Source organism: Aphelocoma coerulescens, chromosome 1, assembly GCF_041296385.1.
Source record: "Aphelocoma coerulescens isolate FSJ_1873_10779 chromosome 1, UR_Acoe_1.0, whole genome shotgun sequence".
Lineage (NCBI taxonomy): Eukaryota > Metazoa > Chordata > Aves > Passeriformes > Corvidae > Aphelocoma > Aphelocoma coerulescens.
In genome coordinates this window covers 47,685,512-47,701,915 of record NC_091013.1, presented here as the reverse complement: position 1 = coordinate 47,701,915, position 16,404 = coordinate 47,685,512, and the positions used below count along the sequence as shown (strand labels likewise).

General features: G+C 35.1%; 1 long non-coding RNA gene across 2 annotated transcripts; it reads left to right on the top strand.

Annotated features, from left to right (window-relative positions):
• Positions 1 to 7,453: 7,453 nt before the first annotated feature.
• Positions 7,454 to 16,193, top strand: LOC138118579 (uncharacterized). Of its 2 annotated transcripts, none has more exons than XR_011155219.1 (3): positions 7,454 to 7,635; positions 13,158 to 13,265; positions 14,226 to 16,193. It is a non-coding gene; the product is annotated as an uncharacterized lncRNA (long non-coding RNA). The 2 variants fall into 2 exon arrangements; XR_011155218.1 differs by lacking the exon at positions 7,454 to 7,635 and adding an exon at positions 7,683 to 8,023.
• The last annotated feature ends 211 nt before the right edge of the window (positions 16,194 to 16,404 follow it).

Here is a 16,404-nt window from a genome sequence, read left to right as displayed (position 1 = left end):
ATGTGAACAAACTCCTTTGTTCTATTATTAGACATATTAGGAGGTGAAGGGGTGCTGTTCTTTGGTTTGGTATTCTTTGTTTATCCTACAGTGTCTCTAATGTAAAGCAAAGGTAAGACAATTCAGGTTTCCATAAGATTAGAGATTAGATTCCTTCAGATTTAGGAAGGAATATGTATGTGTATATTTATATATATATATATACATACATATATATATTCTATATTAGTATTGGTATTTATTTCTAAAGACATTTTGGTCCTCTTTCAGTCATTATTACTTTTTCATTAGGGGTATTTATTCATATAATTAAGAAAAATCAATAAAATAATAGCATGTCTGAATGTAAAGCAGAAAACAATGCAATCATATAAGATAGTGTCTCATGGCTTATCAGGAATATCAAAATTAGTGAGATGAATAATTCAGTATTAAATTTACATATAAATTACACTTGTAAACAACCATAATAGCAATAACTATAATTAATTGCATCAATCACAAAATATATGATTATATGTTCAAATAAAATAAAGACTACACCTTTAAAACACACCTGGATAATTTTACACAAAAGAACAAACAAGACAAATTACTTTCAAAAAATCTGGCAATGAGGAGAATGTGTATCTGTCTCACATACAACTAAGTATTCCTGCTAGTGTCATAAAACCTGTTTGTAAAGTATCAACAAAATAGATTGACTGTTCAAGTTTTGATCTACTATTTGCATATATATTGCTATACTGTAACAACTAGAATTTGACCATTTGTTTACGCACCTTTATTTTGAAAATTAATTTTCTTAGTGGAATGATTTTTAGTGTTTCCAAAAAAATGCTGTAAGGTATTCTTTAAAAATGTGTTTATTTCATTAAAAAGTACAACAAAGATGCAAGTAAATATACATAAATATTTTTATATGTATATACAATTTGCATAAAATTATGAATTTTAAGTTATGAAAATATTCTAAAGTGGAATCACTAGCTGCTCTCGCAATCTCATTCTAATATGCATTTGATATATAATGGATTACGTCTAATCACTTCTTACAAGAAACTATGCATGATACCTGTTCTGTAGGCCAGAGATTGTTCCTTAGCCTTTTATTATTTAGCCACAGAGATGAGCCAGGAGATGGTGAAGATCACTTAGCACATCTCTGGTCAGCTTCGAATTTCCATAGTGCCTCAAGGCTGCATCCTGTCTGCCTATCGGGATGAAATCTCAGAGATTGAAATATCCATTCCTTGTTTCTTGTGTAAGGACAGATTAGTGTATGGTCAATGACAGAATTGTGATGTATTTCAAGAAATCTCAGCAAACAATCGAAGAATTGGACTGCCAGGGCATAATGGCTGTACCTGCCTTGGGTTAAGATGCAACTTGCAATTCCAATCAGGCTTTATGTGTCAGTCACACTGCATGCTGTACCTGAATTACTGCAGAAACAAAACAAGGACAATACAAAGGCATTAACAGACTTAGATAAAACTTCCATCCTAATATCAAATCTTTAATAAATGAGCAAAACATAAGAATTTCATTTAAGGCTACAACTTCTGTAGAAGCCCAAAGATTAGCATTTTAATAGAAAAGGAATAAAATAAGCTTCCCCTTTACTGTTCAAAGAGCATCTGAATGGTACACTGAGTCGTATGCTTTAGTTCCAGGTGGGGAGCAGGAAGCTGGCCTCAGTGGTCCGTACTAGGTCTTAGGTCCTTTCCAACCTGATATTCTATAAATTTATGATTCTATTTCTTGACATTATATGATGGACTCGGAGCTCTTAGAACTGACTTGCAAAAGTATTCTGAGGTTCTGGTCTGAAGTGATAGGATAATGCTCTCTGACAGAACAAACACTTGAACCATAATAAAGCATAACAAGAGAGGTAGCACTCCCCACAAACTACATGAAAAAAAAAATTACTGGTATATACCTTCGGGATTTTTTGATGTTTGGGGTTTTATTTTCATATTTGAATGACAGTGATTTCAAACACTTTTGCTGCATAGGAATAGTTGGTTTACTTTCAAGTATGTCCTGATCCAGGTTCACAAACAGCTACATTTAATGCTCTTGGTGTAGCTGTCAAAGTTCCAGGTATTTTCAGTGGAGTTGGCAGACTTTACTGTGGATGTGGACAGCCATGAAGATGGTCTGGTTAGAAGAGGAAAATTACTGAACAGAATGAAATGTCTGCTGAGCAGTACTGTTGGGAATTGTCTGCCAGCCTGGGAGCTTTAGGCCTGGGAACTGGGGTTGGGAACAAGAAACATCTTTGAAAATCTTAGCCGGTGTCTTTGAAGTACAGCTGGGTACCTAGAAATCTTGGGGTACCCTTGGTAAGTGCAAAAGTCAAGAAACTGCAATGGCAATTTATGATCTGAAAAAGTGGAGACAGTGTGGTAAAATAAAATTGGTGAGATTCTGTAAAATAGGTCATGCAAAGATGCAGAAGCTTGGGAGAATGTAGAAGAAAAAAATTGAAAAGTAGAAGAACATGAAAAAGTGCAAGAATCCCTGAAAGCAGAATTTCAGGAGTGGCAGGAAAGTACTGGGCTTCTCACAGAGACATATGCAACTGCAAGCACTTGTCTGAGAGCTGTTAAGCAGGAAGCTCAAGATGTTTTACAGTGGCTTAGAGCATTTAGAGCAACTGTCCCTCGAAACTCAGTCCTGATAAAAGTCAGCTGTTTCAGGGTTTAGAAACTAGTGTCACAGCCAGAGCAAGAACATACGTGCTCAGTCTCAGAGTGAGACCATTGAGAAGATACATATACTGAAAGGAGGGTGATTCCAGGCCTTCTGTCCCTGCCTCATGGATATGGTTCTGTCAACAGGCTTCCTACCCCTTTTATTACGAGCATATAATGCAGATAGAACAGTGTCTTTGAACACTTTCTGTTATTCTATTTCTTTCTATAGTTCAAACTTCCACAACACAGTTCCTGGCTCATGCCTGAAACAAAGGCCCTTCCCTGCTACCCCAGGTCACAATGAGCATTAAAATCTACACTGCACAACAGCTAGTGGAGAAACAAAATATGGCAAAAAGACCAGTGGCAAGGGGCTACCAGGCGGGAGGTGGAACCATTTTTCTTCATTAGAATAAGGCCAAACAAATATTTCTGGCTGTATGCCCTCTAATACTGGGGTCCCCTTTGGGACTCACAGAAAAAGGATATTGGTGAGGATTGTGTCAACAAGTTTCCAGTGACCCCAAATTAAGTAATATTTTCTTTGAATTAGAGGGGTGTCAAGGTTTCCAAGCATGATTTTCTCCTTGGGAAAACTCATTACTGGCTGTTTGTACAGTCCTGTTAGATACAGTAACCTTCACATTAGATGCAACCTTAGAAATATTCCCTCTTTTTGTAAGAACTAGAGAACTTCTTTTCCACAGGGAACTGTACTCTCCAGACATCCACATCGGTCTGCCTGACATACACAGATGGGAAGATCTAAAAGAAATTGATACATTTCTGGAGCAAGAGCTGGGAGCTACAAGAGCTATCCTGAAGGGTCAAGGAAAGCAACACTAAATTTAGGCAACTCAGCTCGACCTTGTATTTTTCAAGAATTTGGATATTAAAAGAGAATGAAGGCTTTACTAAATAATAAGTAGTTTTTAACGTGTGAAAATGCTTGGAGGCATGGAGCTCACCTTGAACACTCTCCTAAAATTTAAAGTTCTTTGAGGGTTTGGGGACTTTGGCTCAGACTGACGAAAAATATTCAGATCATAAGTAATAATTTAAAAACTGATAAATGTTTCCATCTCTGTTATCAAATCCTAAAAACTAATAATTTCACCTGAAGTGATATACTGAATATTTTAGTGTACAGTTGGTTTCAAAAGGCTATTTTTATTAAAAATAGTTGTAACTAAATTCACTTTTTTAAAAAAATAAATATAATTATGTTTAATTTTCTGCCCAAAAGAGAAGATAATTATAGCAAAAAAGGTTTTTTTTCATGAGGAGCTTGATTGGAAGAGACTTCATAGTATTCTAATATGAATACACTTTATTTATTGCTGAAACATACAAGTTCATTTAGGAGTTGATAGATTTATTTGGTTTCCAACTGGTCCTTATTAATTATTCGTGCAAAGATATATATGGCATATGTACTGTAAAACCTGCTTATGAAAACATAACTCGAGAAAAAAAAAGTTATTGATAATTTTGCAAGTATTTGAGGTCTTAGCCTGAATTGGCCAAAAAGGATTGTTTGAAAAAATGACATGACTGCTAAGATCACAGATTTAATGAAGAGTCTAATGCTTAGAGCATTCATATGCAATTTAAGAAAACCTGATTCAATTTATTAAGATGACCCAGGAGACTTAAAACTGTATTTGCTAGAGGATTTTCTTAAATACTAAGCTGTGAAGTGTCTGAGAAAGAGAAAAAATTTTATGAGTTTTTTCACTGCGTGTTTTAAGACATCCTTTGATATATGGAAGAATGGATTTGAAGCTTAACCCTCTGTTTTCAGATGACCTTTCAGTCTAAACCACAGGCTTTTGTTGCCACCTTTGTTATCTTCACCAACATTCAACACTTTATTGTTTAGAAGATCTATGCAAAATTCAGGAACCAAAAAAGTAGACATTAAAACTTTCTTAAATCTCCACCTACTTCTAGGAAGTTTTCAGACAGTTTGATCAAATTGTACAGAAAAAGGGTTCATTCAGTGTCAGAGGGCTCAATTAATATTGTTGCCCATAAAAATAGTACTCATTTTGAGAAGATATGCAATCTTAGTCCTTCATTTTCCTCAGCATTGTTAATAATGCTCAACAGAAACTATAACATTCCACTTGGTGTAAAACACCGTAACTTTTAGCGGGTAGGACAAAAAATGCATGTTGGAGTTAAATAAATTACTGGAGTTTAGTAGAAGAAGCTTTATGTTATGCAAAAAGGTAATTTACTTACCGAACCCTCATTTGTTCATATGAACATTTATTCCCTTATTAATCTTCAGTTTATTTTTGATAGAAAGATTAAAGAGGACAGTACAACTCTCCAAGCCCCCACTAACCTCCCATCTGTTAGAATCCCTAAGGGAGAGGTACATTGACTATTGAGTTTAGGTGGCTCATGAGCCTGTAGAGAAATTAACTGTGGGAAAGGGAACAACATTTTAATGAGATGAACAGCTTGAAAGTATGAATATTTTCTTTCTTCTGTTTTCAGAGCATTAATCCTCATCATAATTTTGACAACCGTTTTACATAGTCCAGATTTTAGTATCCTTTCTGCTCTAGACACAAATATAATAATATGTTTTATTGTTATTAGACATACCTTTTATCTTGAGCACTGTGGTACTTTGAATGTGTAAAAAATCGTTCATATATATCAGAGTTCATTCATATTTTACAAGTGAAAAGACTGAGGTGAAACTGATTTGGTCCGTGAAATAGTGGCAAATTCATGTTAGGAGCAAAAATCTAGCAGTATACCTAATCTTCCTTGCATGGATGTAGTACCATTATTTGGAATTCAGTAACTGGTACTTTAATTGTTCAGATCCAAGACCTGAAGAAATGCATGGCAGCCTGCACATAAGGGAAAAATAAACTGCTCCGTGAGACCTTAGTGGCAGCCTGTGTCTGTTGTGAGTATATGTATCAGTGGGACTTGTTTAGTGAATGGAAATTACTTATCAGTAAAAACTTCATTATTTAGTTAAGGTATTTGTACAACTTCCTTGACAAATTTCTGACTCATCTGGACAGTGAAAATAGTTATGCATGATAATTTTAAGCAGTTAAGCTTCTGCAATTGTACTTCAGTAACAGATTTGGCTTTTTTAACCCTATCTTAATCATTAGAAGTATCTGATTTTAATTATCTTTTTGTTTTCAAAGAAATTGCTCCTCCTATTACACTTGGAAACTACAATTGGTGAGTATTAACCTCATCTACATGTTGTTTACTCTGTGGGATGATATATCAATTTTAGCATAAGATCCATGCACAGAATGGAGAACTATTTTGAAAAATTGCACCAATGTGCACGACAACATATTCAGTACTTTCAAAAGGAGATTTGAAAATGGTTAGTGTTTATAATCATTCTTATGTTACCTAAAAAATGGAAAAAAAAAATTTAGGATAAGAAGGATTATGTAAAATTGAAATGGAGAAAGTTCTAAGTAGATGATTTATGCATTATGTATCTTTCATCTGATTCTTTTCTTGATAATAGGAGACTTGATTTAGTAGCTGTGACATTTTCATCATAAAACTGAAACTGAAACTTAATTTAAAGGAAGCATTTCTAATTTAAAATCTTTTTTGTTCTGAAAATTTTATAGATTTACACTTGTGTCATGCAGTGTTTCATAAGAATTTTTCACTCATGCTTCAGAGAGCTTGCTGTGTCCATTAGAATGACACAGACAAAGAGAAAAAGGAAACAGATGGAGGCCTAGAGAAATAAAGATGATGAAAGGTTACATTACTTCATCAGAAGAATGTACTGATGCTCTTCTTTGGAGAATGATGTGTCAGAAAATGAGGAAGCAATAACAGAAGAACTAGTTTTGAAGAAGGACACTACAGTGCAGGCAAATTATTCCATTTGAAGGAGAAAGGGGACGAAACACACAGAGCTTGACAGTGGCAGCAGCAGCAGAAGACAAATAGACTAAAAGAATGTGCAGGGTATTCAAGACAGAAAGAGAACTGTGGTGAAAAATCAGATACCAGGAAGGAATTAGGAATTAGTCATTCCACTGAGAAAATTGAAGACAGAATTAAGAAAGAGAAGTTACAGTGAAAAATACTCAGGGCAAGGATGTGCAAAGGGCTTTATCACAGATATTGGAAGAGTGCTGTGTCTGTGGATATTGCTATCTTTCATATAGGGGAAGACAAAAATTGTCTTCTGGGGCTATAGGAAAAAGAGGCACATGTTGAAAAGCAGTGTAAAAATATGAAACGGAGAGGAAAAGTTTGATGATCAATAAAAAATAGAATATGAGGATTTAAGAATTGTGACAAAGTTGATTCTGTAGTTTTGATTTGGGGAAGTGAAGAAAAATGTGTTCAACATAAATTAACTAAAATTTAATGTGACAGCTCAGGGAAGTTTTATGAAAGTATCCTATTATTTTCCTAGCCTTGTGACCTTGATGCCAAATTCATCAGAACATTTATCTGTGATTTTTAACCCTTACTGATTCAGATAGTTTCAGTCAAGTATGCAAAAAAAAAATTTCCTTTTTATCTTTTAATATCAGGACCAAATTCAGCTAAAGAAAAATTACAGAATTCCTTGTGTTTTTTTGCTTCCACAGTTATCAATCAGTTTGGTATTCACATGTAGTAGCACCTGACAGTTCACACCTGCCACATACTGGTCCTGTCTGATTAGAGGACAGAAGTACTGACACCTGGGGGGAGGTGGGTCTGTCTGTAGCTGGTGATACCGTCAGCTGTAGGTTAAGCAAGGTTAAGCAGGATCTGCCCCCTCACATTTGGCTACATCTTATTCATGTAGTCAATGAAATTCAGTGTACGTTAAGTGTGAAGTCCATCAGAAAAAGTCAGTACTCTGCAGTTCAGGAAGATTCACCTCACCTGGATCCCCAAGTACCTGAAAATACAGGCAAGAGAAAAAAAAAAAAAACTAGTGGTAAAAAGATATATTTCTGATCATCAGGGAAAGAAAGAAGTCTGTTTGCCTTGATGGTTTGTGGGCTCTGTGCTGAGGCAATTAGAGCCTTCCAGAAGAAATAAATCTCCTCAGTGAGCACCAAGCAGAGGGCAGGTTAGGAGAGATAGGGAGACAGTGGAAAAGGAGAGTGGCACAAGACGGGGCAAACATGAGGGAAACTGAGAGAATGCTGAGAAAAGCAAAGGTCAAAAAAAGCCAGGACTCAGAGATGACAGACAGAAAGCATAAAATAACCTGTAGGAAATTACTGAAATAAGAGCACCTTCATAGTATTTTCTTAAAATAGGTTAATGTTAGCCCTCAGAGAAAAAAGATCCACGTAAGTAAGAAACTTAGTTTGTATGTCACTCAAAATAAGATTTTTTTTCTTGCTATTGTTTCTTTTTTCTTCTTTTTTCCTTTTTATTTTTTTTTTTTCTCTTTAGGACATCAAGTCTGTAGTCTATAGGCTCAAATGCTTGAATTTTGGTGCTGTATTCAAATAGTCATTCTAATATGCTGGTGATAAAGAGCTCCAGGAAAAATATATGTATTAGCTATATATTGCTTGAAAGTTTAGTTGCAAGCCATAACTGATATTTGGAAGGGTGAATCATATCTGCTTTTCCATTAACTGTTCACTATATGTTGCTGATAACACAGTTACCTGACTATGTTTGTCTCTGATTTGACTAGTACTTCTGTTCCTGTGCTAAGGAACTCTTCTTTCACTGCTGCCTCAGTAAAATTTGTACTGTAGTAGTAGTAGTAGTTTCTCATTTTAATAGTGGCTCCTATAACAATAGAGCTGACATGCCTTTCCTATTGAGTGACACTTCAGCTGACCAATCCAAAGAAAATAATTTTAAGATACTAGTGATGAAAGCAGTAAAGAAAGAGAAGATTTTATTTTTAGTGATACCAGCTTGAATAGCCATCCATGCAAAAGTAGAGACAGTTGTCTAAATGATGTTGATCTTGTTTTCAAGAAGAAGGGAGAATGAATTAAAAATAAATGCCTTTCTCTTTTTACTCACTAACCACTTTCTCTAGGACAAGTCCATGTCTCATCTTGTTACCTGTTGAAAAGTTAAATTGCATGCAATTTAACTGCATGCCCAATTAGATAAGCAATTGTCAGTGGCTGCTGCAACAACCTCATCTTTTTGAAAAGTTAGAACTAAGAATCAATATAAGACAGAGATAAAACAGAAAAAAAGAAATTTGATTTATCTATATATTTCTTTTATTTACAAGTTCATTCCTAGTTGATGCCATTACAAAGCAGTATTTCAAAATGGCATTAAAATCATAGTGTGAGAAGATATTTTTTTAAATGACTTAAAACTACATATAAGTTACAGACCATTTTCCTTGAGAACTCTTGTGATAAATGTATGGCAACTGAGTGGAAAACATATTCCTTTTCCTGCTGTGATTGCACATTTGTACTCTTGAGTGCAGGCAAATGTATTTGCAATTTCTTCCTGACAGCTTGATTAACCTTGAAAAGTTGCAAAATAAAAAACAACAAAAAAAAAGAATTTTCATGGTTAACTTTCCAAATATACTTGAGAAAAACTACAAACCTAATATCTTATAAATAGTGCTAGTAGCTTCATTGGGTTCCTGTATTCTTCCTGTTACATAATGTATATGGTTTCATTTTATAAAATTAATAATGTCAAAATAAGAGAGAGGTTCAGAGTAATACACAGAATTTGTATTTTGGTCTTTTTACTTGGTGTACTTGTCAAGGTGGTTGTGGAAGGGGCTATGTGGGGGGTTTAGGTACTTCTGTAAGGAGGGACTGGGGCTTCTCTGTGGTGATTCCAGCTTGTTCCAGCCAAGTGGAATGGACCCACTTTGGGGCATAGCTGAGCCCCTCACTGAGGATGGTGACACCTCAGGGAAAATGTGTTTAACAAGGAACAAAGTTCTGCCTGAGAGAGAGAAGGAAGCAAAGAAAGTGTGGGAAACAACCTTCCAAGCACTAAGATGAGATAAGAAGGAGGGGGAGGAGGTACTCCAGGTGATGGTACAGAGACTCCTCTGGAGACCACAGAGAAAACCATGGTGGAACATATAGATATTTCCAGAAGAATCTACAGCCCATGGAAGACCCATTTGGACGGGGCAAAGTATGAGTGGGAAGGAGTGTTAGAAAGGAACTGGTACAGACTGACCACAACCCTCCGCTTCCCCCCTGCCTTGTGCCACTCAGCAGGGTGGGGAGGAGGTAGAGGAGTCAGAAATGAGGAAGAAAAGTTGAGTCTAGGAAGAAGGGGTGATGTGAGGGAAGGTGTTTTAATATGTTTCTTAGTACCCAAATCTACTTTAATTGGTTAAGGGGGAAAAAAATTCCCAAGCTGAGTCTATTTTACTTGTGATGATAGTTGGCAAGTGATCTCACATGAGATTTTTCATCTTATTTTCCTGTCCTTTTGAGGAGTAGAATAAGAGAGAGTGTAGAGGGCATCTGTGTTGATGTCTGGCAGCTGGCCAGGTTCAGCCTACCACTGCCATGAATCAAAGTGTCCTCACTACCTCCTGGTGCATACTATTCATCTGGAGAAAAATAGATTCAGTAGAAGTTTTATTTAATGCTGATCTTAGCATTTATTCTTATCATGTTTAACTGAGGCACAGTAATAGAATGCATAGACAGAACAATAAATTATGTCACTAACACTTAAACCAGTAATTGAAAAATTTAATATCTTAAATATCTGTATCTCCAGGGATTTTTATTTTTGATAATGCATAAGTGGTATGTATTGTTGTGCCAGAATTAAAAAGAACTGTATCAAAGAACACCATAATCTAAATATAAAAGGAAGATGAAGGGGAAAGATTAGACAATATCAAAAAACCAAGACATTGTAGTGAATTGTTCAAATCAATGCAAATAATAATAATTCTGCTCCTTCTGTGGTTAATTGGTAGGTTAGCTTAATTAAATCAATGTATACAAAATGGGAAAGACCAGGTAGATTCTTATTAAACTGGATATAAATAAGTATTTAAATGTAAACAAAATTACTTGGAGAAAGATGAAAAATATCAATATTCAGAGCAGAAGATATTAGTTCTGACTTCCACTACAAAGAAAACAAATGTTTTATTGAATAGTTACGAAGAGTATTTGAAAAGGAAATCCTAGAATATGTGTCAGTTCTAGAATTTTCAGCACATTTTGCCATCTGCAAACAAGTTTATTCCATGACCAATTTAATTTCTCCTCTCTGAATTGTAATGTTTTCCATGACTAGAATTTTGTATTTAAGATACTTAATAGAGGGCTTTGATCTTTTTTTTTTTTGCACATGAACAGCTGAAAAGTGTTGATATTTTTTCTTACATTAGAAAATGTCACGTGTAAAGTAGTATTTCATTATAATCGTCTGCATAGACCAAAGTAAACTAGGCCCTAAATGTTGCAAGTGTCCCCTCTGTTTCCTCCCCCACCCCAGACTGCCGTGTGCATATAAATTCATTTTCTGTTTATATAGAAATTGAACGATATTATTGAATTAAGCCTGTTAGCTTTCTCTGTTGGAAAACAATGACACTGCACCAAAACAAAACTCACTCAGTCTTCTATATCCTATCTAATCCAACTGATTTTAAGAGGAAATATTCAGAGAAGTGCTATATTACTGCATTCAGGGTTGCGGGATTAATTGTTAGAGAAACATCTACAGTTTTCATTGGCCTCAGCACAGCAGACAGAATGACTTCAGCCCACCTCCTACTTCATAGTGCTATGGATGTTACATTGTTGTCTGCAGTTACTGATGGTGTTATCACCTAACAAGCCCATGTAGCAGATGTTCCCTATGTTTTTTGACAATTAAGTAGTAGTCCGGGTATTTATGGACTGAATTTATACTGTGAACCGTTAACTCAATGTTACCCAAGGCACACTTGAGGGAAGTAATTGTGATGCACTCTAATTATATAAACAGAGATACTTGAAGATATTTAAGCACTTTACTGCTGTTATCTCCTAATTTCAATGAAATTAGCAGCAATAAAAGAATAGGGTGCCAAGTTTCTTTTTTAGTGCAATCTGATTAGTAACACCAAAAAAAAAAAAAAAAAAACAAAAAAGAGAAAAAATTTTAAAAGTCAACCATGAAAGTGATATAGTAAATATACCCATTAGAAAACCAAAAGCCAAAACTAAACCCCAATATTTCACTAGTTGAAAACTTTGCAGGGTTCACATTGAAATCTGTGACATGAGCTAAGAAAAAAATTTATTCCAAGCCAAACTTTGAAACTAGTGAAAGGTCAGGGCAATATCTTTTAATATAGGTTTGCCCTGTCTGTAATTTTTGACACTTAGTTGAGACATCTAAAGGGGAATCGTAGAATTGTAGAATGGTTTGGGTTGGAAGGGACCTTAAAATCATCTGCTTACAACACTCCTGCCATGGGCAGGGGCACCTTCCAGGAGATCAGGTTATTAAAGCTCCATGCAATCTGGCCTTCAACACTTCCAGGGATGGGGCATCCACAGCTTCTCTGGGCAACCTGTTCTTATGCCTCACAACCGCCTCTGTAAAAAAATTCTTCCTCTCAGCTAATCAAAATCTCTCGTCCTTCAGTGTTAACCCCTTATCTTTTGTTCTGTTACTACAGGCCCAAGTAAAAGTCTCTCTATTATAAGCCCCCTTTAAGAATTGAAAGACTTCACCAAGACCTCCCCAGAACTTTTTCTTCTCCAAGTTGAGCAACCCCAACTCTCTCAGCCTTTCTTCACAGGAGTGGTGTTCTAGACCTCTGACCATTTCTGTGCCCTCCCCTAGGTCTGCTCCAAGACATCCATGTCTTTCTTGTGCTGGAGACACCAGAGCTGGATGTAGTGCTGCAGGTGGAGTCTCACCAGAGGACAGAGGAAGATTCCAGATTCTGTGTGGATATAGACACTCTGACAAACCCAATCCATGATAGTATAGCTTCCATAGGAGACAAAGAATGATTTAAAAACTTCACTTCTCTAAGTCCTTGATGATTTATACACAGATGTTCCAGTCTGAATTCCATGGCAAATTTCTCTTTTTCTCTTACCCAGGCAACAGAAATTTTCTTGAAGACAAGGAACAATCGTCTGTAGGTTATCCTGGCTGTTGGAGTCACACTATTAATGTGACAGCAACTGACTAAGATTCTATTTTTCTAATTCTATTGTGGGTCTACTGCTTACATTAAGCTATTGCCATACAGAAAATTGACTTGAAACTTAATTTTCTTAAGTCGTTTAAATGCAAGACTGAATTACTGTCATGTCCTTTATCATTTTTGAAAAGCAAGACTTTCAGGCATCTGCATTTTTAAGCTTTGACATCAGGATTTGGATGAAATATGCCTACCTTCACACTAAGAGTTTTCACAGAGCTTCCATCTCCATGAGAAATTAATTTATCACTCATGTTTGCTGCATCATGTATTTTCTGTTGTTTTCTTAGTGTGATGGCTTTTGTGAGCTCTTTCTGAACACACTGTGCTTCCCAGCATGAAGTACAAAGTCTACATATGTGACCTTGGAGTACGGATTCTCCTGCGTCATTGGAGAGGTATGCAGATGGACACTGCTGTACTGTTACTGCTACTTATCACAGAGACTGTCTTTTATTTATCACTTGCTGCTACTTTTCAAATTAAAACACCAAGAGTCTGCAGAAATTCTGAATGGATATATAATTAGAGAGAAGCAGTAAGGACAAATGGAGTACTCTGTTCATCTAATTAAACTTTCCATTCGTTTGCCTCTGAAATGATCCCCATAGCTTTCCTATTGACTCATTTGGAACAAATTATGCCCTAGATAAGTGAAGGCTACTGATAGCATGGAACTGTAATATATGACAAACTAAGTAGAACTTTCCATCCATTAGTTCAGAAGTCTTTGAAGTACAAAATAATGAACCATTGCGCTAGGTTCTTCATACGCCTGCAAGTGAATAATATTCCTTAATGTAGGTAGATATGCTTGCAATAAACTAATAATCCTTCATTATTTTATCAATAATAACAAATATCTACTGATTAGCAGAAAGCTGTCTTTGTGAATTTCATTGTCAAATGACAAGTCAAATCAAGTTCTATGAAAGAGGACAAAAGCTAAAAATCAACATATTTCTTCAGCTGCCAGAAGTTCCTGTGAAAGTAAAGGAGGCTAAAGAGAGGGTGAGGAGTTAGAGACATCAAATACTAACCCTTAGCCTTTGCTTCAAATGTATTTCTTCCAGTAATCTAAACACCAGTTCAAGAAACATGTGGACAATGCTCTCAGGCACAGGGTCTGATTCTTAGAATGTCCTGTGCAGGGTCAGAAGGCAGGCTGAATGATCCGCTGGCTCCCTTCCAACTCAGTGTATTCCATGAGTCCATGATTCTATAAATCCCACAACATGGAATAGAGTATTATCAGTGGTTTTAACCATGTTACATGACAAGATAGAAATCATTTAGTAGTTGACTTTCTGGATGCATAAGAATATCATACTTAAATTACTCTATTTTTTGCATTACAGATTACTACTAAGGAATAAACAAAGTACTGTCAAAGAAAATAGTCCATTCACAAGGCATATTTCTGGATATTTCAGACAAGGCCAGCATTAGACACCTACAGTGATCAGCTAATTGCAGAAAGGCAATCTTTTATGTAAAAAATCCCCAAAGTTAATGTGACTAAAAAGCTACATTTTACTCATAACTTCATGTCAAACTTCCTAAAAAAATCCAGTAAGGCAGATGTGCCAGCTGCAACAATACAGTCAACTAACATAATGGAAAGATAAAATATAGATTTATCTTTTTTTCTGAATAAAATGGAAAGCACTGACTTTATGCTCCAATATAGTTCTTTCCAGTACAAAAATCTTATCTGTCTTCTATTAAATATGTCTCCAGAAAACAATTTTATCCCTGATTGTGATGTTACTAGCTGTGGAACAAGTCTGAATACAAGGAACAGAATGATTTGCAGCTGCTAAAATGAATTTATTAAACCCTCTTTTCTATTTCAGTCATGGTTTTGTTGCTGCCAGCACTTTCCCTGATGTGATGCTTAGCAGTGACAATACCAATTGGCACATATGCAGATATAAATGTGTGCTTGAGAGACAGGCAGGAATTGAATAGAGCAAGCAGTGGCATTTGGTAAAGCCAGGGTTATTGAGATCTGTTTGTGAGTGGAAAAGCTTAAAGACTAAAATCTTGTGGAAAATATCAGCTAAAATTACTGGGTTTATTAATTTCAGGTAGAAAACTAATTTTCCTCTATATTTACCTTAAATATGTTGATCTTTCTTGTTATAGTTTTATATTAATCAAATCCCCTGAGTAGGACTGAATTTTTTTCTTTTCTTTTCTTTTTAAAAAGTGCCTACTCAAAAGGTCACAAATAAAACACCCACAATCATCATTCAACAGCTGATGTTCAGACATTTTTCTCAACAATTTGCACCATTTTTTTAGCAAGAAAGAAGGAGTAAGACTATCTTTTCTGAAGTCTGTATGCACATGCTATCTTTCAAATGCAATAAGTCTGACTACACCGTATATCACCTAGTGGTATCTAGATTTTACCATATCAGTTATTCTCAAGTAAGTTTTCACATTGCAATACAGCTGTGAGAAATCAAGAGGGTAAAGAAAGGAACAGCCTGGGGAGTCTAAGGGATATAGATAAAGGATGTTCCTACAGAAGTGTTATGGCCATGCATATTAGGACGCTGCCCTGGAATTTAGATGGATCTGGAAATTGCTAATTCAATTATTATATTGGTTTAAATTAATTTAGTAATTAAAATGGATTAAAAATAATGTAAAAATCAGAGAAAGAAGAAAACAATTTTTAAAAGGAAGAAGAATGAGAATGTGCAGTAGTTATCAAAAGTTAATATACACATTTAAAAAAACTTAAGAGATAAGAAAGATTTGTTTGTTTTCTTTTTCTCATACAACTATACATTTAAAAGAAAGTCATATAAATCCAGGAAAACCTCCTGTTGCAAATGTTCTTATGTTAAATTAAATGAAATAACACTCCATTCATGTTATATAATAATAATTGTAATACCCATGCTCTAAAGTTAGTCCATAGGTTTTAAAACAGATTTCATAAACCTTCTAATTATTTTTTCTGATATGACTTCTAGAAACTGAACACATACTTCTGAGAGATAAATATCCTTCATATTTCCAAAGACATTCTAAGAACTATGGCACTTCAGAAAAAAATTTTCTTGAATTCTAAAACAAAGATATTTTTACAAAAACAATTAAGGCAGATATTAACCGGAACAACACTTTTTCTGGCAATGTGTACCAATCATGTTTAGGGAAGAGGGAATGGAAAGCAAAGGTGTATAAGCAAAAGGCTCGGGGGTTTTTTGTTCAATTTTTTTTTTGCTTTATTTTCTTTCAGGGTTTTGGTGAAGGGGGGAATTGTGGGTTTTTTTGCCTTTTTTTTTTTTTTTTTTACACAAACAAAAGCACACTAATACCTCATTTCTTTTTCATAAAAATCTGTAGAGTTTGTTTCATATTTTATCTTCAAACCATTCGTTTTTTTTTTTTTTTTTTGCTAATCCTTTAAAGTGTATTTCATTATTTTAATGAAACATTTAACATTTCAGGGTATATAAACAAATATGTACCTGTTTACATTTGTATTTTAAAATTTCAAATAAATAAAAAAGCCCC